Raw genomic sequence first — 22985 nt, 5'->3', positions numbered from 1 at the left:
TACCTTCCCTTGTGATAAATATAAAAAGCTTTCGTGGGAGTATGGAGCTTTTCCCATATTATTTGACAGATATTCCAGAATGATGCGTGCAGAAATAGCGTGGATATCTCCAATCTTGGAATTCAAGCTACGACAAAAAATTAAAGTTTTCTGACCTTGTACGGAAAACTTAAAATTTATTTTACTATCTAAAGATTAGTTATTAAATTAACTAACGAAGAAGTGTTTTGTAAAAATGGGTTAGGTGCTCTTTAAAATTTAAATGAATAGTACAAAAACTAAACGTGAAAGGGAAATTTGAGAGAACTTGAGGAGTAGGATGAAAGCAAATATCCTGGCTGAGTAATTAACGAAATTGGATGGAAAAAAAGAGAGAGTTACTCCAAGCAGCAAAGAACTTTCTTCAGAGTGATTGCTAACCTTGGGGGGACCTGAGACGGTACCGAAAAAACATCTGATGGATCCAAATTTTTCTCGGTCTTTTTCAGCTCCTTTTTCTAACTACATTCGCCTCATAAATTTGTTTTACCGTTCTTCCTCCCTCATCCATTCCACATGTCCAAACCATCTCAACGCATCTCTCTTAATTTCACCTTTAATACTTAATAGGGATGGATACAGCACTATGACTATCAAGACACTTTTTTAAAGGAATAACCCTCAAAACCTCAACGTACCTACAACTTACATGTATGACATATAGATTCTTGATATAAACATTAGAAATTTTTATCTTAATACACCACCATCAGTCGAAATTCCACATCTGTCAAAATTATAACTGACACATAAAAACATATTTGAAAATTTAATGCTTTTTGGATTTTCAATAATGGGCAGAATAGTCAAAGCTGCACAAGTGTATAGAACTTATGATTTGAGAGATATGATAGTACATTTTTTTTCATTTCATTAATAAAAAACATTCACAAAAGATTTTCGTTCCTAGGCTTACTTTTTAGGGAAACAATTTTTCGAAACATTTTCCCAATATGCGACTAAATTCCCCATGCTTCATCGCTATGAAGCGACAGCCAGACACATCGTAAACTTATATTACATTTTCTTCTTTTCTTATATCTTCTGCCTTCTACTCTGCATCTTCTCCAAAGTACCAAAAACAATTCTACACATCTGACACGTGGCACTTTGCACTTGGAAAGTATTATATCGTTTCGTTTTTGTCATTAGCTATGAAAAAGGTATTGCTACGTTTACTCATATGTGTTATCTTCATCTCAGGAAATTTACCGTCAGAAAATCTTTATCCAAATCAAAGAAGTGATAGATAAAAGACATGGCGATGGAATTTTTATTTGATATAGAATGAAAAAAATATATATTTTAATGTATGAATATATTCACTTCGTAAAAACATTTTGTATTTTCACCTATTGATGAGAACATCTGTAGTACCTACTTTAAACTAGAATTATTTATTTATTTGCTATTACAATAAACCTGTGTAATAGCATAACGTTTCCAATAGATTTTTTTAAATTTTTTATTAAAGTATCAGCTTTTGAGTTTATTAATGTAAACATGACTAGTTTTAAGAACATCTGTAATCCTCAAAACAGGTCGTGTTTACATTGATTGGTCTTATATTAGATTTTTATTATTATTTGATTTATAAATAATTAAACTGATTTAAAAATCTTCAAGGTGAATGGTGCCTATATTAAAGAGCGATATAATCCATTATAATAATAATAATAATAGGTGCCGTAGCGTAGTCGGGTACACGCTCGACTTCAAAACTGGTGTCTTGAGTTCGATTCCCTCCGATTGCAAAATGAATTTAAGCGACATTTATTCTTAATTGGTCTGGGTGATTGTGATATATTTTTCACACGCGTATTTCTCATCCTTAACATAGGTAGTATTTTATTTATTGTTTCGGCATTTACTTTGTGGTATGTGGTTGTTTTACTAGTTGTTGAAAATAAATACAAAACTCAAGTGGTAAAAAATAACTGTTTTCATTTACAACTTACAGTACTTCATGCAGATAAGCTTTAAAAACGCATATTTTGTTAGAAATTCAAGTAAAAAAGTCGTTTAAATGACTACTTATTTATAATAAAAAATATAACATTTATCCTTTAAGGCCGTTACATTTTTACAGTCGACAATGTAAGTTCGCGAGCCGTCAACGTTTTTTACAAATGGACTTATAAGATGGAGTGAGCGTTGAATTCCACACGTAATTAAAATGTTAATTAGTTGCGTGGGCTATATGTAAAAAATCAGAAACAAAACCCCGCTTTCTACATCTGACAAAGCCGCAAAAAACACCAAGTTATGCAAATTAAATAAGCCATTTTGAAAGTTGCATGCTTTTATCACGACCGTGAAAAAATCTGTATGTAAATGTACATATTTTTTTAAAAGGAAACATATAGGTTACTTTTAATTTCATAATATTTTTTAAATATCGTTTTTTAACTGTTTATTTTATCACAGTTTTTTTTTAAAATACAGTAATACTGTTGATTATGAGTAGCAGTTGTATTGTATGAAGTGGTCAGTAAATAAAAATAAAACAGCAATATTGATTTGGCATTACCTTTGTGGAATAACATAATGACAAAAAATAAATAAATAAAACATTAATGTAAGACCACATTTGATTTTATTTCAAGGTTAACACCACTAGTTTCGAAAACTACAGAAGTTTCTCATTTTTATGTATATTTTATAATACACTTAATTAAAAATTACAATAATATACCTTCACTGAGTTTTTCCGTGTCGAGGGTTACAATACTTATTTATACAATATTGTTTTTACACGCAATCAAATATGATAGAGCCAAATAATGCGATCTATTTCAGATCTACCTACCCCTTTATATGAGCTCTTTTAAAATTTGATTCTTTTTTAATCAATATGTGATAATAAAAATAGATTGAATCCTTTGGTGAAAATATCTGATGAATTATTGAAATTAGTCGTGTTGATATTGATAAACTCGAAAGTGGTATTATACAAGTGTCTTGATTATATATTTAATAATAAAAATGAAAATGGTATTTTCTGGCGTTTCTCATGTGTGTGATTATAATCCAGGATTCGGATCTCACATACTAATATAAGAGTTTCTGCTTAATAAAAAGCTTCTTTACATCTCACCAATAGATGTCTCTAGTGAAGTTCTAGTGATTCATGAACAAGGTTTCTAAATTGGTTCATATATATAGAACTTCCAAGAATTTGAGTAGTGTGGTTGTCAATAATGGGTAGAATTGGTGAATGTTACACGTGTGTAAAGTGATCACTTAAACCAGCCTATGACGGTCGTAAGCCCCGTAAATGCCCAGACTTCCATATTCTTCTTCATCTTTGATGAGATGTCAAAAAATAATATTTAAGAATAATTCCATAATTTTTTCGGTCATTTAGGCAGGTCAGTTAAATTATGGTCAGGTTGTGTTTTGTCAATAAATTGATGAATCAACAACTTATGTTCTCATTGGTAATACGACTATTATTTACAGAATAAAAAAACAAGCATTAAAAAAAATCAATAAATAATATGCCGATAATATATAAAATAAAAAAAGAAAATTAATTAATTTTTCGAATCAAGTTTACGTATTCCACTTATATTGAAGAAAAAAAATATGGAAAAAATATACAAGTTCCGTTTCGTAAAATGAACCATTTCTTTATTTGTTATATCCGGCTAACCGAGAAAAGTAACTTAATTTAAACAAGATTAATAGTGATAGACAAGCATACAATACGTGACGCGCGGTTTCCGTTCATTCTTTGTGATTCATTGTTTTTCAATCGAGAGAAGTAAAGGTTTCCTTAGAAGGCTATTTATTTCAACGTTAACTTGGTTTATACCGTTAAGTTTAGAGTAGTACACATTTTTTTTAAAATTTGGACAGTGAAAAAACAAACTCACTATAAAATACACTATAGGTTATTATTAATTTATTACAATAAAAAAGTGCAACGCTTTTAATATGAAAAGAGATATTTTTGTGGTAAAGTTCATATAATAGTGGATAAAAAAAGTCTAGCATTGAAGAATAAATTAATTTATAATTAATCAAGCAAGATATTTTAATGTAATAATTTACTTCAAAACAAATGGTATTAAAATAAACTCCTATAATAACAACACATTGCAATTATATTGTACCAATATCATCAATCTCGAATCCATCATGTCATAAAACATATTGAACTATTAGATAAAATCATAGAATGTTTGTAAATATTTTTTGTCAGTACCATTCTTTTCAATGAATGACCATTTTATATATCGCTCACTCCTTTCATCAACAGCATATATCAAAAACCGTCAAATTCCAGCTATGCATGTTTTCGGAATGCCCAGAAAATGGATTTATCCCAGCAAAAGCGGCATATTTTTAACTTAATATTTACCAGCTACAGGACAGAAAGAGATGTTTTTGCATTTTGAAGAAAATGTATTATTAAATATTTTTTTTTAAATGTACTAAATATTTTTCAAATGGAGAAAAAACATTCGGGTTTTACCTAAAAAGATCTGTTGCACAGTAAAAAGTTCAATAAGTGGCTTAATATTTATTTTTAACACATTGTATTATATTTTTAAACTTTAAAAACAATCTCCTGATATATCATGTTCTTTTTAAATATGACGTTGTTGAAAGGAGTGAGCGATATGTGTCCTATTAATAGATTCATTTAATAAATGACCACGTGCTACGTTTACGTAGAAACATATCTTTTAATTAGCCGATACTGACCCTTTTTAATAACTACCTACGACTGTTGACCAAATAGCCAAATAGTTTATACATTAGTTCATAATTTTATATTGCATATCCTGATTTTAATATTTACTTATCAATATCTGTCATCAGCAAAGGAGACACCGAGACAATTTAAGTTAGAATAATATTTCTCTTTGCAGAAATACGTACCGAGATTACATTAAAAACAAGTTTGCTGTCAACTGTGACAACTGGTTTAAGTACTTGGTACGGGTAACACAAACAACTACAAATATTTGTTTGTTTTTTCACAGAGGCGAGCTAAACTAGATTTTTATACCATCATTATGTCAGCACAGATATTATTTTGACTTTTCAAAATGCCAAGCTAGAGGTGTTGCGTTGAAGTGGATTTGACTGACAGGTGTAATATGATGTTTTTGACCAATTTGTAATTATTGTACTGTATTACCTTCTCATTTTTATACTAACGTGATACCTATTTATACTTATTAAAATATTTTAAGAAATAGATGTATTTACTAAGTAAAAATTAAATTAAAAATTCTTCTTCAAACCCTTATCCGCACCCCACTGGTGTATAGGGCATTGTATCATATAAACGCAGTGTTATTTTGATTGTCGACACATGAAGGAAAGGCGATCAGCCCTCTTCTTCAGGTACCAGTCCAGGATAATATTGAATAAATATTAGAGTGACAAAATCACTCTTATTTATCTGACCTCCTCGCTTGGGAATCCAGACCGAGACTTCCAGAAAGGTTGCCAAACGTGCAGACGATTACACTACGAAGGCGGACAAAACTAAAAATGGATAGATTTTACCACAAAGTGACTGCTGAATCAATTAATAAAAAATATTTTAGGTTAATCATGCAAGCCGATCATCAATTTATGGTCAATTTTAGTTTGCTGGCATTGTTGTCTCCAAAAAAATATCATCAAGTAAATTCAATTAATTGTTATTTTATTTATTAAGTTTATCAATCGTATAAATCGAATACAGTTGAACTAACAGTTGTACAACGTGCATCTTTTTTATAGAATTAAAAATATTGTCATCTTGTATTTGTCTGAATTAATCGTTAAATTACCCTGACGGTGGTAGTAATTTTTTATATCCCTCACTCAAAGGAGCGAGGAGCTTAAGCCAGCGAAGAAACAGCTTAAAAAGACTCAAATAAAATAAAGATATTATGTCAGATAATACGGTGTGTTGGTATGTGTGACGAGGAGCAGATCAGGAAACGTATTATTTTTCATGTCAAATATTTGAAATGGGCAAAGTGAATCTGAATAAGATCCCTGCGTGTGGCCCGAAGGTAATTTCTCGTTTCAAACACACTATTTTGTGATACGAATATTAAAATGAAACCATTTTGACCTAAATATTTACTTGCTTCATATGTTTATTTTTTTTTCATCGGAATATCGGATAAAATACCACGTTTTGTAATAGAAACATTGAAATATTGATCTACTCCCATTATTCAGAGTCATAAAAATACGAAACAATTCTTTAAATGACTACTAAGATTGGAGAAGATTGCATGATTCACGATAGACATACAAATATTAAAGTATTCTAAAATGTGCCCTAGGTATGAGAAAAGTCAGTGACAATAAATTGTTGCAAATTTAAAATTTTTAATAGGCTTGTAATGCAATTCAATAAATAAATATTTCTTTGTCTTTCGAGTGAATCACTCAAATTAATGTAAATAAATACCTGGTCCAAATATAAGTTTATAAATAATGAAAACGATGTTTTTATGCGTCACACTGTGTGTTAAATAAATGGAGAAGAATTATTTCATAAAGGTTTCTCTCTGCCAATAAAAAAAAACAAATAAACGGCTTATCAAATTCGACAATACCAATGATAAATAGCTCCCTACACATAAAAATGATGTAAAGTTAAGTTGGTCGTTGTATATATGTAGGCGTTATTTAAAATATTAATAATGAATGACAATTACTTATGCAGTTTATTATATGAGAATGGATTAATTACTTTCGTTAAAATTAGAATAGTTATTGCGGACAATGCAATGAAAAGCGATCATTTAAAAAATTACGATATCTATCTGTAAATTAAGGTGTTCAGAAGATGTAGAGTGATATTGTTATACGTATCTCGTTGGTCGGCAGCAGTTGGTATGCCATCGCATCGTGATGAATCACTTAAGCACGGTTGTGAGCTTTTGAACATAATCCTGGGAAACTTGCGACGCTTGTCTGTGTGGATTAAATTCAGCTTGATAAGAAGGTCGGCAGAACTTGAGCAGGATCCATTGTAAGTCTCAAGTTTAGAGATACTCATAAGGGAATAATGTTTAGTAATACATGATAATATATATATATATATATATATATATATATATATATATATATATATATATATATATATATATATATATATATATATATATATATATATATATATATATATATATACATAAATTTATAAATATACATAAATATATAAAAATATATATATATATTTGTATATATATAAATATATATATATATATATATATATATATATATATATATATATATATATATATATATATATATATATATATATATATATATATATATATATATATATATATATATATATATATATATGTATATATATATATATATAAATATATATATATATACATATATATATATATATATACATATATATATATATATATATATATTTATATATATATATATATATATATATATATATATATATATATATATATATATATATATATATATATATATATATATATATATATATATATATATATATATATATATATATATTGTTACATTACGTCCTTTTAATTTTATCCAATTCGCTTCGTTATCACGATTTACGTTAAAATAATAATCCGATTTCTAAAAATCCAAAATTATGTCGTGATGTAAAGTATCATGAAGTAGATGAAACGTTATTAAACGGAGATTTTTACAGTTTATAAGCTGTCGCACAGTTTTATTCGTACAAAAGGAATGAATGTTTTTTCGTTGTTAGATTTTTTCGTTGTTTTCAAAAACATTTTTTCATTAGTGTCCTTCTGTGTAATATTATTTTATGTTCGTGTTTATTATTAAAGTCAAGACAAAACATTGAACAGGTAGGTACTGTTTAATACCAGTTTCAGTAGCCTAGAGCGGGTTACTTAGGGAACTCATTTATTTTTTCCACTTAAGCTCATAATAATTAACTTTTCCCAGTCGACAAAAAATATTAACCTCAAAAAATATGTATTAAGATATTTTTCATATAATTTTTTGAGATTTTTTAAAAAGTGTCCTCTGAATAAGATTGACAATGCTTTCATTTTAAAAGCTTGAACATTTTTAAATTTATATTTTTTTCGTCCATTAAGAATAACACAGCTAATAACTCAGCTTACAAACTAAGCTTTATTGTATACAAAAGGCGGAGAAAAATACCTAAGATAAGAAAACGATTACTTGATTTGTGAAACAGTTTTGCGTTATTCTATTATTTTTCATGTAGTTATTCAGGTAATAGGTTATTATTCGTTTCTTAATATCCTTGTGTGCAAGGGCGTGCATCCCATATAGGCAGAATAGCAGTGCCTATCTTGAGTGTTTACCCTTACCCGCGTGACACATAAAAAGCAACCAGTACCTAGCCTACCTTACTAAGTAGTACGTAGCTTACCTTACTGCTTAATTCTACTGCCTACCTTAGGAAGTAGTAACTCGTTTACTTTACTATCTACCTTTACTACCTACCCTAATTAATTATCTGAGCACGCTACTGTTTGTGTGTCATTATGTTTTGTACCCAACATTTTAGCCTCCAATACAAAAGTTGTCATCATGGCGATGTCTTAAGCTGTGTTTACACATTCGTGTAGTTCATTTGTAATAAAGTTCGCATCTCTTGGCTCTCTAGCTTTTGTTCTTCTTTTAAATACCGCCACTGACGCGAGCACCGCGAATTGCAAGGCGAATGACGTTCAGGTGTGTTTACACATTCGTGAACTGCATTCTCAATTGATTTTGCAACGTCACTTGTGCGAAAGTATGTATAAACCCGCCATTGAGAATTTTTTAATTTTGTACCGTCATATAGAAAATAAAAACAAAATTAAATATTTGTAATAAATATTGCTAATAATTGGTCAATAAAACATGAATAAAAATGTAATGTATAAAATTTCACAAATATTACAAAAATATGTGTATGACCCGATAGTATATTTATATATTATGTATTTAAAAAAAAAGGAATAACCCACAAAGCTTCTAATTTTAAAGGATCATCTGCAGGCAGGATACTTATGATAGAGAGGGTGAGAATCACATCACAAACACCCAGACCAATTGAAAATAAATACTTCATGAATTTACTTCTGAATCGGCGGGAATCGAACCAGCAACGCCAGTTTCGCAGTCGAGCGTCTACCTAAGAACGCTACAGCACCTGTCGATATATGAATACTAGTATATGGTTTGTATGTATTGTATAAATTACACAAAAATGCATTCCTTAAATTGTTTTTAATCATGTGCAAGTTACGATTTAATAGGCAAATATACAATTCATATTCTGTTTCTCGCTTTCACCATTTTTTGTAAGACGCAAAGATATTATTTCCCTTTAACACTGAGAGCAAAAATAATTGCTTTGATATTTTTAAACGCAATAACAACAGTATCAAGAGACTCTAATGAGTTTCATTATGTTTAAGTGTTTTGAGAAAAATGTTTCTTTCCTTCTGGAATTTATCTTGATACTCCTGATGTTTCAAGGATTATAAGGGAACAAAGGGAAATTTCTCCCTTCGTTTTAAGATGAATTCATCTTTCATCACAAGATGTATCATCTAGCAGCATCCGACATAATCTCATGCTAAACCTACGGACCATTGTCTGCACAGGATAGGGATAGTGTTATAAATTATTTGATATTACGTACATGCATGTATTCTGAATAAAAAAAACGTTTATATTTATATATATATATATATATATATATATATATATATATATATATATATATATATATATATATATATATATATATATATATATATATATATATATATATATATATATATATATATATATATATATATATATATATATATATATATATATATATATATATATATATATATGTATATATATATATATATATATATATATATATATATATATATATATATATATATATATATATAAATATATGTATATATATATATATATATATATATATATATATATATATATATATATATATATATATATATATATATATATATAATAAATATATATAAACACTCATTGTATAAACCGTTTTAATAATATAAAAAATATTTGATTGACAAATTACAACTCCATTAGTTCTGATGCAATTCATGTTTTTATAAAATATCAGGAAAATGTAAATCGTATTGCCCGACGTATTTTTTATACCGAAATTTACTAGAAAAATACCACTTTTCACCGAGTAAAATTTAATTTAAAAAAGATAGATATTACTGCAAAGTGAATGTCGAATCAATTTATGATTTTTGATACTTACATATATAAACACATGTACCCAATTAAATATAATTAGGTACATGTGTTTGTATATGTAAGTAACAAAAATCATAAATTGATTCGACATTCACTTTGTGGTAATATCTATCCATTTTTATTTAAATTTTACTACTTTTTTTAATAAAACTACTGTTGATGTGAAGAACAAATTTTTACAACTATTAAAAGTCTGTTTGAGGTTGGATGAAAAATGTTGCTACATACAAAGTAGGGGTGTCCAAACATTAGATAACTACTGGCGACCTGTTTTTTAAATTATAGCCAGTGGTCTAACAACATCGCACATATTATGTGATCATAAGAAATAGTAATTTAACAATAAAAATAAGTATGAATTGTAAATAAACAATGATAATATATAACTAATACATATTCAATATCAAGTTATTTTAACGAGAGAAAATAACGATTTCTTCTCACAAATTTAAATGGTGTAAATTAAACAAAATCTCATACTTAAAACGATAAGTTATTTTATGAAGGTAGGTATATGCATTTTTACTATGTTTTATATCATATCAATGGATACATGGAAAAATGACATTTCATACTATTGGCAAAGCTCATTTTCATATTGTATATATCAGATAAGCGGGAGACTAGGAAAAGTTAAAAAATGGGATCGCAGTCGAAGCTTTGGGCACCCCTGCTATAAACCCCACCAATGTATCATATGTTCTAAACAATGCTTTTATAAAACATATTTTTTCTACGAACAGTGCATTTCAAACATTCACCTAAATAGGTTAACGTATCATTCTATACCCGGCAAAATTGAACGAAAGGGTCACACAGAAAACAAAGAACGGAGAGTCTCCAGCATTAGGTGTTTATCTGCCAAAGGGAAGAGTGGCTCCCCTAGATATACCATAAATCCGTCAGCTAGTCGACTTGATGGCCCGAGGCATTCGGAATTTTATTAAAAGTTTCTCTTTGAGATGAAGTCGCTTTGATATTACGCGGGATACCCACCTCTGTCGGCCACAGAAGGCCGCAATAATTACAATGAATGAGTTATTTCATTCATTTTGTGTTCTTTATGACAATAAAGCTTATTAATTACGCCAAAGATGGAATCTAAAAAAATCTCATTTGTATTCATGAATATTTTTTCCAGCGGTCATAAACTACCTCGGATAATTAAAACAGTGAACAAAATCTAGGTACTGTAGTTTCAAAGTGAAATAGGCATCTTGCATCTTGTGAAGTTTACAGGTTGTTTATAAAATAACATTCTGTTTTTTATTTGAAAGAAAATATTTATTTTTTTATTTAAAGTTGTACCAATTATTGTAATGCTTTTATTTATTCATTTTAGGAAATTAATAATTAAAATAAAAAATCTACAAATAATTTTCGTTTTTTTCATTTATTTTTAAAAAAAATGTAAATTTTTAATAGCTTATATTTGGTTAAAAAAAACAGTCAAAATCATTATTGAAAAATTAATTTGATATTTTTTTTAAGAATATATGGATATTCCTAGTATAAAGGTTTCTACAAAAAAATCGGCTGGTTATTTGGCCTAATGTTGCAGAGGGCACTGCGTCAGCTGGAAAAAAATGTTTACGAATGTTACCATACCTACTGTTTACTCATACACATAAATAACGACGCCAATTTGTAAATTTTCTTATGAAAGTTCAGATTAACTTATTCAAGTTAAGGTCTAAGAACTTGTGATTAAGCGCAGCGTTAAAAAGCAATCCAGCTAAGCTTGACAAAAATTAAGTCGCCTTCCAATTTGCAAATCGATGTTAAACTTTTCCGATCCCGCCGATATCGCATATAAGAGCCAGCCATTCCTGCAACTTCTTCCACAGGAACTTCTAGAGAAGTCGTGATGTCTCATGGAAGAAGATATCGACAAAATGGCGGATACAGCTGGTTCGGACGCTAAACTTTTCCGAATTTAATTTTAACTTATTAAATGCCAGGACTCTGGAATCTCTGGGAAAATCGAAAAAGGAGGTGAAAATATCGGTAAAGTATAATTGAAAGAATCCGCTGTTAAAGGTGAGATGGTAATTTGAAGTGGTATTTTTTTATCGGGGGTTAATTTTAAGATAATTTATTGAAAGGTTACATCAAAGGAATGGTGCATTTCAAAGAGACCGCTAGAAACTCATTTCCAACGCTTTTATTTGAATAATATTTTCTTCAGACGATCATTTTTAAACACATAATTTTAAAAATATATATATATATTTTTTAAAATTTTGATTCAATAACCTAATGTTTTTTGGTAAAAAAAAAAACGCACGTACATATTTTGAATTAATTTGAATCAAAATTTAGATAATTTTTACTATTTTGCTTTAAGTAAAAACCTGAATTCCGCAATATTCATTATTAAATAATTAGACATGTATTTTGTAATTGTATACCAAATTTTATAACAAAACAACAACCATAAAGCTTTTCCATTTTTATTTTATTTTACCAATGACCATATTTGTCGTCATCAACATCATCTTGCGAATCGAAAACTAGTCTGATGATGTTAGTACGACTAAATAAGGTCACTGGTCAAAAAATTTCATTTCATATTCATCATGTTTTGTAATTTAAAATGTGGTTCCATCGAGAAAGGTCAAAATTTTGTATAACTTTTATTGAAATCATAAATGGTGGATTAATGGTGAAATGCTTTCAATTTTACGATCATGTAAAACAAAGAAAAGTGCGTTTAACGTATTTTGCAAAATTAATTAAAATCTTTGTATATGTACGTTATTAATATTTTTGTCATTTATAGCAAATAAAAACCTATCAGCGGAAGCTAAACTGGCAGTGCACAACGGAGTCCTGGTTCCAACTCTAATGTATGGAAGTGAAACATGGAGTTGGCAAAAGAAGGATGAAAGTAGACTGAATGCAGTCGAAATGCGATCTCTCAGAAGAATGTGTAACAAAACGATGTATGATAGATGTGCGAATAGTGAAATAAGGAAAGAATGCAAAGCTGAGATAAGCATTATCGATAAAATTAAGAAAGGTGTGTTGAGATGGTTTGGACATGTAGAACGAATGAGTGAGGAAAGAACGGTAAAACAAATTTATGAGGCGAATGTTAGCGGGAAAAGAAGCAGAGGAAGACCGAGAAAAACATGGCACGATCAGGTATGCCAAATACTTGAAAGTGGTCAGGTTAGGAGTCGTAACAATCGGCGGGTATGTATGAGGAGATGCATGAACGTGGAAGAGGCGAAGAATGTTTGCAAGGACAGAGTGGTGTGGCGCTCTATTCTCTCTGCCTACCCCTGCGGGGAAGCGGCGTGATGGTTAGTTAGTTAGTTAGTTAGTCATTTATAAGAATTCATATTTTGGATGACAATATTAAAGTATTTATTTATTAGGTATCTAATTTAAAAAAAGGAAATTTTGCAAAAAAAAAATAATTAGCACACTTACTTAATTTTAATGATTTGTTAGTTTGGGATAAAGCGAAACTGGTTCAAAGTATTATATTCAGGCAGGAGTTATATTAACAGGCTAATCATGGATTTAATTTAATATCATTAGCTACTTGTGGTATTTTTCAATATCATTTTGTGATATTTATAGATATTTAGTAAGCAGTAAAACATACAAAATAATTACTCTCTACGGGTAGTCATTCTGGCAATATAAATATTTTATATTATAATCTACTTATTTTGACTTTATTAGGATATTGCAGTGTTTATTTTGCACGAATGTTAAGGTCTGTGAAAATCGCACGCAAAATGATGTATATAAATCATCTAAAAATAAAAGCAATTAACCCAGATGTACCAGGGTACCAGGATAGTAAAGTAGGTTGTTTGTATAAAGACTCTGGTCCGTGAAATAAAAATATAAAAATCGTGGCAGACAAATAATAACACAGCAGAATACATAATAATAATTTGTCGGTAAGGTCCGTAGTAAAGTGTTTTGGTCGAAGAAGGAAACGTGATAGCCTAAGGATTTTTAACATACGATATTTTAATGTTTACCGTGTGTCGGTCAGTCCTAAATTCTAACTTACGTGTGTTCATTCCTCGAACCATTGGTGGTAAAGATAAAGGTAATATTATATGATTGATATAAACATTGATACGAACAGGATGAATTTAATCTTTCTGTTACTTTAAAAAATGCATATTGAAATATGTCTTTAATCAGTTAAAATAAAGAGCCTTTAAAAAAAAATCAATTACAATCTATCTATATGTTTTTAAACATGAGATAATCGTAGGGTGAGAATAACTTCATTAAACAATTATTTTTTATCCTCTTAGTATGGTCTCCTTTATTGTGTATTACTTCTTGCAGTTCTATGCTTTCTTCAACTGTACTGTATTGACAACATTATCAGTTCGTTATGATTTTTGTAAATGATTAAATATGAGGATCTATGTATTTTTCGACAAATTTTATAGGAGTATATACATGTATGTTTTTTCATTAAATAATTGATATTCATACTCTGAGGACCACGGTTTTAGTTAAACTAAGTTTATCCCAAATCTATGTACATACGTAATGAGCGGTGTTCCTTAAACATTTGCATAAATTATATAATCATTATACAGACTCTTGCTCAGCGGCACCTTGTTACATACTAAGGTAAACGATATAAGTAGGTATATGGAGTAAAGACTAGATGAGGGTTCCTTAACTTGATGAGAATTTTGTTAAATTGTTCATTTTACCTATTTATATATATTTTTTGTCATTCAGGCAAACAGACGTGCAAAATGACGCAAAAACATAAAGTTAATAAGCATTTCAAATACGGTGATAGTGAAGAATTTCAAAAAGGCATGAGACAAAAAAGTTTCTAGTTAACAGAAATAGAAATGGTAGAAAAATCATATTTTCAATCATTCAGAACAGAAAATAAGTTGAAAATGACTATTTGGTGTGATTTATGAACTGAATTGTGTTTATATTTGTCAACATATTTACCATTTTTCAAAAGGATTAAAGAATAGAACATAATTTTAATGTTTTTTTTTCAGAATACTTAAATTTCTTTGAAAAAATTAGCAATCGTGATATAAAATGATATGCCTACTACTGTGAGTATAGAATTAAAAAGAAATATATTTTCAATACTTTCTAAATACAGTCTTTTTCCTAATATCGTTTTTAAGGAGCACAAATTTATTAGACAAACGTGATCGGTAATATAAGCAAAAAATACCAATGAAAGTTTGGAGTTTTCAAGATTTAAATTGATTGAAATTGGTAAGGTTGTAGTCCGCCTCCGTAGTGTAATGGTCAGCACGCTCGGCTACCGTTCTGGAGGTCTGGGGCTCGGTTCCCAGGGGGGGGTAAAATAAAAATAAATGATTTTTTACTCTAATATTTATTCAATATTACCCTGGACTGGTACCTGAAGCAGAGGGCTCATCACCTTTCGATCAAGATAACACTGCATTTATATAATGTAGTGCCCTATGCACCATTGGGGTGCGGATAAGGGATTTAATGAAAAAAAAGGTCAGTAGTCGACATAATCGGCGGGTAGGTATGTGTAAGGAGATGCATGACAGTGAAAATGGCGAAGATTATTTGCAGGACAGATTAATGTGGCGTTCTATTCCCTCTGCATACCCCAGCGTCGTGATAACTAATTAGTTTGTTAGTTTGCTAGTATATTTTTAAGAAAAATTGAAAAGTAGCAATTTGAATGATAATTTTTAACATTAATTGAATAATATTGTTTTTTTAATGGAGTGTTAAATTAAATAACTGCAAATAAAATTTTAAAAACACACAAAAATATATATTAAGTACTTTATAATTTAAAATAAATATTTCTTAAAAATATGTAAGTATCATTAAAACTGAAAGTAAAAATGAAGGGTTTATTATATAAATGTTTTATTGAGATTTGATTAAAAGAAAGCTGTTGTTTTGCTGTTTAAAATCTCATTTAATAACTATATAATAGGTAAAGAATTTATGGTAAAAGAACTACATCTGAAATACTCCCTTGCTATTCCTTAAGGGTGTAAAAGAAGATTGCCATATTGACTCTATATATTTGCAGACAGATTTGGCTTGTATCAGTCAAACAATATAAACACGTGTAGAATATAAAAGGATCTTTTCGATATCTCGGATTTATTTTGACACGTATAAAACGAATTTCATTTTTTCATAAATTGTCAATAAAAAAATATATTTGATATTGAATAGAAGACAGAAGAATTTTTCGTTGATAAATTGATAAAGAATGTTTTGATATAATAAAACTCGTTTTTACTAGTTATTTGAAATTAGATTAAAAAATAACGGCTTTAGAAATAAACGGCTTAAATGATTTGTTAAAAACTATTCCTTACCAAATTTTCTATCCACACTATTAATTTTCTATATAAACTAAGCTTACTATGAAATAATCACGGCATATACAAATAATTCATGCATGGTATGTAAGTCAAATAATAAGAAGTTTCTATATTTTTATAAATATGTATATATATATATATATATATATATATATATATATATATATATATTTATATATATATTTATATATATATATATATATATATATATATATATATATATATATATATATATATATATATATATATATATATATATATATATATATATATATATATATATATATATATATATATATATATATATATATATGTATATAAAATTAAATATATTTAACATTATCGTTGACTGGTCCCTTAAGCACAGGAGTAATCAACTTGCCTTCATGTTAGTGACGATCAAGGCAATACTGCGTCAATCCGATGGAGTGCCCTATGCACCATTGGGTGCGGATTGTGATAATAACATAAAAATAAATCAATTATCTACTTCTACTACCATTACGCCATTTTACTGCAGGGGTAGGCAGAGAGGATGGAATGCCACACTCGCCTATCTTAACATGTACACTATACACCTAGCTTCCTCCATATCCATATATCCATTCATACATGCCCTCGTAGACTTTTGATATCATCAGATTATAGGTTCTGATTGATCTGGTCGTGTTAAGTCTTTTTGGCTGTCCTCATTATATTTCTATTTATCAAACGCACATTCTTAATCATTCTCTCGTAATCCATTAATTCCACATGTCCATACCACCTAAAATAACATTCTTTATCTTGTCACGCATTCCTGTCCTTAATCCTTTTGTTTAATTTCCTCAAACAACGATTTTCCACACACTTGTCTGGGGAACGCAAAAAGCAAGTTATCCAGTATGTAATACGGTATCTACGTTTAGCATCATCACCTATTCTGAAGTATTTTTTTTAATATAAGGAAAGAGGGAAATGGGAGCATAACGAAAAATAAAACTAATATGAAATAATAAAACAAGTCAGTAAAGAAAAATTACTCTCACAAACAAGATTGCCTGTATCCTTCGATCCGGGAATGATAACTTTCACGAGGATATAAAAATGATGTTAAGAGGAAGTAAGACACTCCCACTCCTCGTTCTACTGCTGTTTTCTTGTTCCCCCGGAACATCGCCGGAGTATCAAATTCTATTTGTACTAATAGAATATTATTGTTATCATAACTTTTTCATAACGTATACTTCACTGAAACATAATACCTTACCAAAATTTCATTCAGTCTTCATATTTTCGTTCTCTGTTTTTATGAGCTCTAAGGAATAATCAAAGAGGCGGGATACTAAAACCAATAATAGCGTTAAAAGTTGTTCGGATAAGTTTTAATGTCTACAAGAAAGTATTAAAAAAGGAAAAAATCCGAACTTATTTTAAAATGCTATTTATTTCTACAAGCATATCTTTTTACTCCCAAAACTACAGTCTTCTGTTTGACGATAAATGTAAACATATTCAAGTAAAAAAAGCATGATAAATTAACAATTATATAGTTTTTTTTCACTTATATTTTATTTGACCGATGATTGGGTTTCGTCTTTACCGACATCATCAGACTGCTGTGCCGATGTTGGTTATCACTCTGCTGATTTCTGTAACGTGAATACTCGGTCACTGGTAAAATAAATGACATATGGAAAAAACTAAAAAGTTGTTATTTTATTATATGAAATGCAGTTCCATCAAGAAATGTCAGTACAAAACTTTAATCTAATAGAGTTATATTCTACTATTTCTTCAAACAAATATTGTTATTCTTAAGGTACTTCTACTTCTACTACTAAGCTAACTATAAGTCGAACTTAAATTTACCGCTAAAATTGAATAAGGGTCATTTGAGATAAAACGATATCGGAGTGTTTTTATTGATATCGTGATTTACGTGACTTTACATTTCTTAATTATTATTTTAACATCACTGTTATGTTTTAAAACAAACAAATTAGATAAAATTTGTAATTTCATAAGAAATTGCATTTTTTTATTATTTATTTTTCTTTTTAATAGTACAAGATAACATTTTTTAAGGCTTCTAACGGAAAACTATAATTTATGCAAACTTTATGTATGTATCTACATAGTGATTACTATTTAAGTAGATTGGTGAAGTAGATTTGGTGCTCTTGTCGACCACGAGGTAGTTCATAGTAACTACAAGTTTAGTAATATAAAAATACCGACCACTATAATACTATATGTGCAGTGTTCGGTGGTAGTAATGGGTGGCACAATGGGCACACTAACCGGCCCCGCGGGAGGTGCCGCCAGGACCGCCACAAGAATATTTAATCCTGAGCGCCCAACTTTTGAAAATTAAATGCAAATAAACTGAAATAGCTTAAACATTTTTAGTGCGTCCAATATTATGTACACACAAGTACTGGATTTAATTCAAAAGGATTGACTGGAAAGAGACTTTTGAAGCTGGTCAAATACTCACCTTTTGAAAAAAAATCCTATCCGCACTCAATAGGATAATTTATCGGTTTGGCGTAAGCTTCATGATAATGAACGAGTATTTGAAGGTCAGGTGAATGAGCTTCAGATTCTTGAATTTATAAAAATAATATGTTTGTTAGCATACAGTGAAAGAACTCAGGTTGAAGAATATAAAAGAAGTTACCAATATTTTAAATATATGCACAAACACAATTTTTAAAATTTAAATCAATATTCAATGTCAATTATGGGTAGGGTGGTTCAAGTAGCACAAGTGCACAAAATGATCATTTAAGACACATCAAGACAGGCTGAAAATACTGTAAAGGCCCAGTCTTTGGTAATTTTGTCATATGAAAAAAATATTGCTTCCCTGTTAGGCATATGTTACATTTATTATTTATTTTTGACATTGTTTACCACATTTTCAAATAACTTTAATTTAATATCGTAGTCGTACAGGAGAAAGTGACCAACTAACAAAACGCAAAATATTCAGGAGGGCCTTTTAAGTCACTTTTGCTTGGCAAGAAAATAAAAATTAATGCAGTTAGTCATTTTTAACAAGTCAATATATTATTTTTCCAAGTTTAAGATCCTGTAGGATTTTTTTTAGGGCAATATTAAGCCAGTAAGATATAAAATAGTCAATGATAACGTTTTTGTAAAAGATGCACTTGGTCACTTTTTCCTATATGACTACGATATGATGTCTATTCTTTTATACAAAACAGATATTTAATTTATAATATTTTAATTATCAATGTGTTTGTTGATTACTGAATATCTTTTATTGACTTTTAAATTATGATTTAAATAAAAATATACCAAATTAGACTCCTTATATAAAAATATTTTTGATTTTGTATTTATAATATTTTTTAACTAACATTATTTTATTTTTCAAAATAAAATAAAAATCCTGATAATTGTAACCGAATCATAAAATATATAAACCGATTCTTAAATACAAAAAGGCAGTTGCCAAACCGACCCTGATAAATCGAATACAAATCCACGCTGATTACACGCGGCCACCGCCACGCGGTACAAGGTACAACCCGGATCGTGATTTATTATACCTGGATTCATTACATCGAACATCATCTCCAGACTTGATGCTCGTCACAGATTCACCTGACGCATGTACTCGCTACGAGCTATCGGCACTGATCAGCTCACAGAGCTATACACACTTTGTAGAGGCGCGGCGCAGAAAAATACTGCACTAAAAAGAAAGCAATTATTCTAACTATTTATTGATTCGGGATTTAGTTTGTGGAATGATTTGTTGATTATTAAAAAAATAATTAACACTTGTGTAATACCACTCATTAGATTTTTTTTGTAACATACGACTGGTTTCGAAAACAAATGTTGTTTTCATCAACAGGTTATTACATAAACTTAAAAAACTGTTGACTGTTTTTTTAACCACCTGTTGACGAAGACAACTGCAAATAAATAAAACTCAATAAGTTGTATCATGCAAGTTTTTTTAATTTTTTTTATATGTAATTGTAAATATTGCCTCTAAAAATGGGAGAAGATATAATGACGAATGTGATTATTGTCCTGTTTATAAAGGATATTTAACATAGACAAGAAATATTTCAATGAAATCAAAATTCATACCGATTACAACTATAAAACGATAATTTTGGGTATATTAAAATATGTCACATAACAGAAAAAATGCACACATAATTGACAACGATTGGAGAAAAATGCTATCGCCAATGTTCTGCGTAATTTAACAAAATTCACTCATTTGTTCCTAAATCAGATAATTTATACTCGTACTTTTCAATACCGTTCAATATCTTGTTAACTTTTCTGTACTGTTCTTTGTACTGACATTTCTTGGTGGAACTACGTTTTATATAATAAAACATACTTTATATTATAGTTATATTATTAGTTATATTATAGTTTATTTTATCTGAACAGTCACCGGAGTTTAGTCATTACCGACATCACCAGTCTGATAATGTCAGTATAGACAAAACCTTGGTCACTTGTCAAATAAAATGAATGTGAAAAAAGCTATGTACTGTTATGTTTGTATTGCTTAATTCGCTCTCCTTATCATTCATCGTTCATTTTGTGGAATACTATTTTGAAAATACACTACTACGTGACTACCGGTTTCAGGGTTACTGGGTTCATGATTCCATCATCAGGTCAAATGTAGACTGTTTTATTCAATCGAAAATAACTTCAAATCAATTTAAAGTAACAGTTACATCTCTATATATTTCTTTTTTTTTTATCGAATAAGAATGATGTTAAAATTCCAAATACTTTGCTTATTTACATAGATATTGCATTCACAATTGACAGCCTGACATGTTTAAGGCGAATAAAATACAAGATGTGAGTGTTAATACTCGTATTATCTGATAAAACAAATGTTTTTTGTAAAAAATATATTTATTTTTAAAGTGGTTGCCCCTTTTACACTGAGATAAAACGTGATATTGATGAACTTGTGTACCAATTCTTTGATATCATCTTCAATACTGATAAATGATCTTTCGAGTCCCCTCAAATTGTGAAGTAACTCCGAGCGTCTGAACTGATTACTCTTGCAGACGGACTTCACACTGACTTTCTGATAGCTAATTGAGAATGAACTCGGATTGAATAAACAGGTAATTTAGTTCAATAGTTCTACAATTGGAGAGAAGCCTCGTTTCGGAGATCAATCGCAATGCGAAGAACGATTCATACAAACTCACTTGAGACGTGAAATTTGAATTCTACACTCAAAACAATGAAAAAATGCAAACATTTCTTTGAGTTTCATTATATTCACAGATTTAAAAAAAAAATTAAGAATGAGAAATCTGTAAATCATGAATTTTTAAATGTCAATTTACGTCGTCATATATTGTGTTAATGTATATATTACGTTATTAAAATTAAACACTGGAATATACCACTTATAATATGATAAATAATATATATTACGTCATATACATTAAAACCAGTCTATAATTTTATTTTTTCTTCATAAAGGTGCTATCAAGCACTATGCAGTAACTTCATTTTAATTTTCTTATAAAAGAATCCATCGTTTTTCAAATTAAGTGATAAATTGAGGTTGCATATTTTTTCAAATAAAAAAAATTGAGATTTTTAAAAATTATTTTTCTTTAAAAGTTATACATACAACATTTAGAGTGTGTCCAAATACTTGTTTACAAAATCCGGATTATCTCCAATTATAGGAGTTATTTTCATATAATATTATTCTTTGACATCTCATCAAAGATGAAGAAGAATAAGGAAGTCTGGGCATTTACGGTCAAATTATAAGCTTATAATAAAAATGAAAATGACATTTTCTGGCGTTTCTTCTTTTCATCTCACCAAAATATGTGTCTAGTGAAGTTCTAGTGATTCAAGAACGAGGTTTCTTAATTGGTTCAAATATATGTATATAGAACTTCCAAGAATTTGAGTAGTGTGGTTGTCAATAATGGGTAGAATTGGTGAACGTTACACATATGTAAAGCGATCACTTAAACCAGTCTATGACGGTTTTCAGCCCCGTAAATGCCCAGACTTCCATATTTTTCTTCATCTTTAATGATATGTATTTTTTTTTAAATAATAAATAAGTTATACATACATTGTAAGGGCGAAATGTGTCTGAAATAAATTGGTAATTCGAGCTGAGTAATTGATGGCGTGAATATTAAGAAATGACATACACGTACTACAATATATTACATATCAGAAGCTTCTTGTATTAAAATAAGTAATCTTTTTGTTCCTGGAAAACAACGGTCAATATTTTATAAAGTGTATCCAGTCGATGTGAAGTATTGAACAAGCAATAATCTG

Source organism: Brachycentrus maculatus, unplaced genomic scaffold (assembly GCF_059751285.1).
Source record: "Brachycentrus maculatus isolate JH-2025_06_01 unplaced genomic scaffold, ASM5975128v1 h1tg000001l, whole genome shotgun sequence".
NCBI classification, from domain to species: Eukaryota; Metazoa; Arthropoda; class Insecta; order Trichoptera; family Brachycentridae; genus Brachycentrus; species Brachycentrus maculatus.
This window is presented reverse-complemented; position numbering follows the sequence as displayed.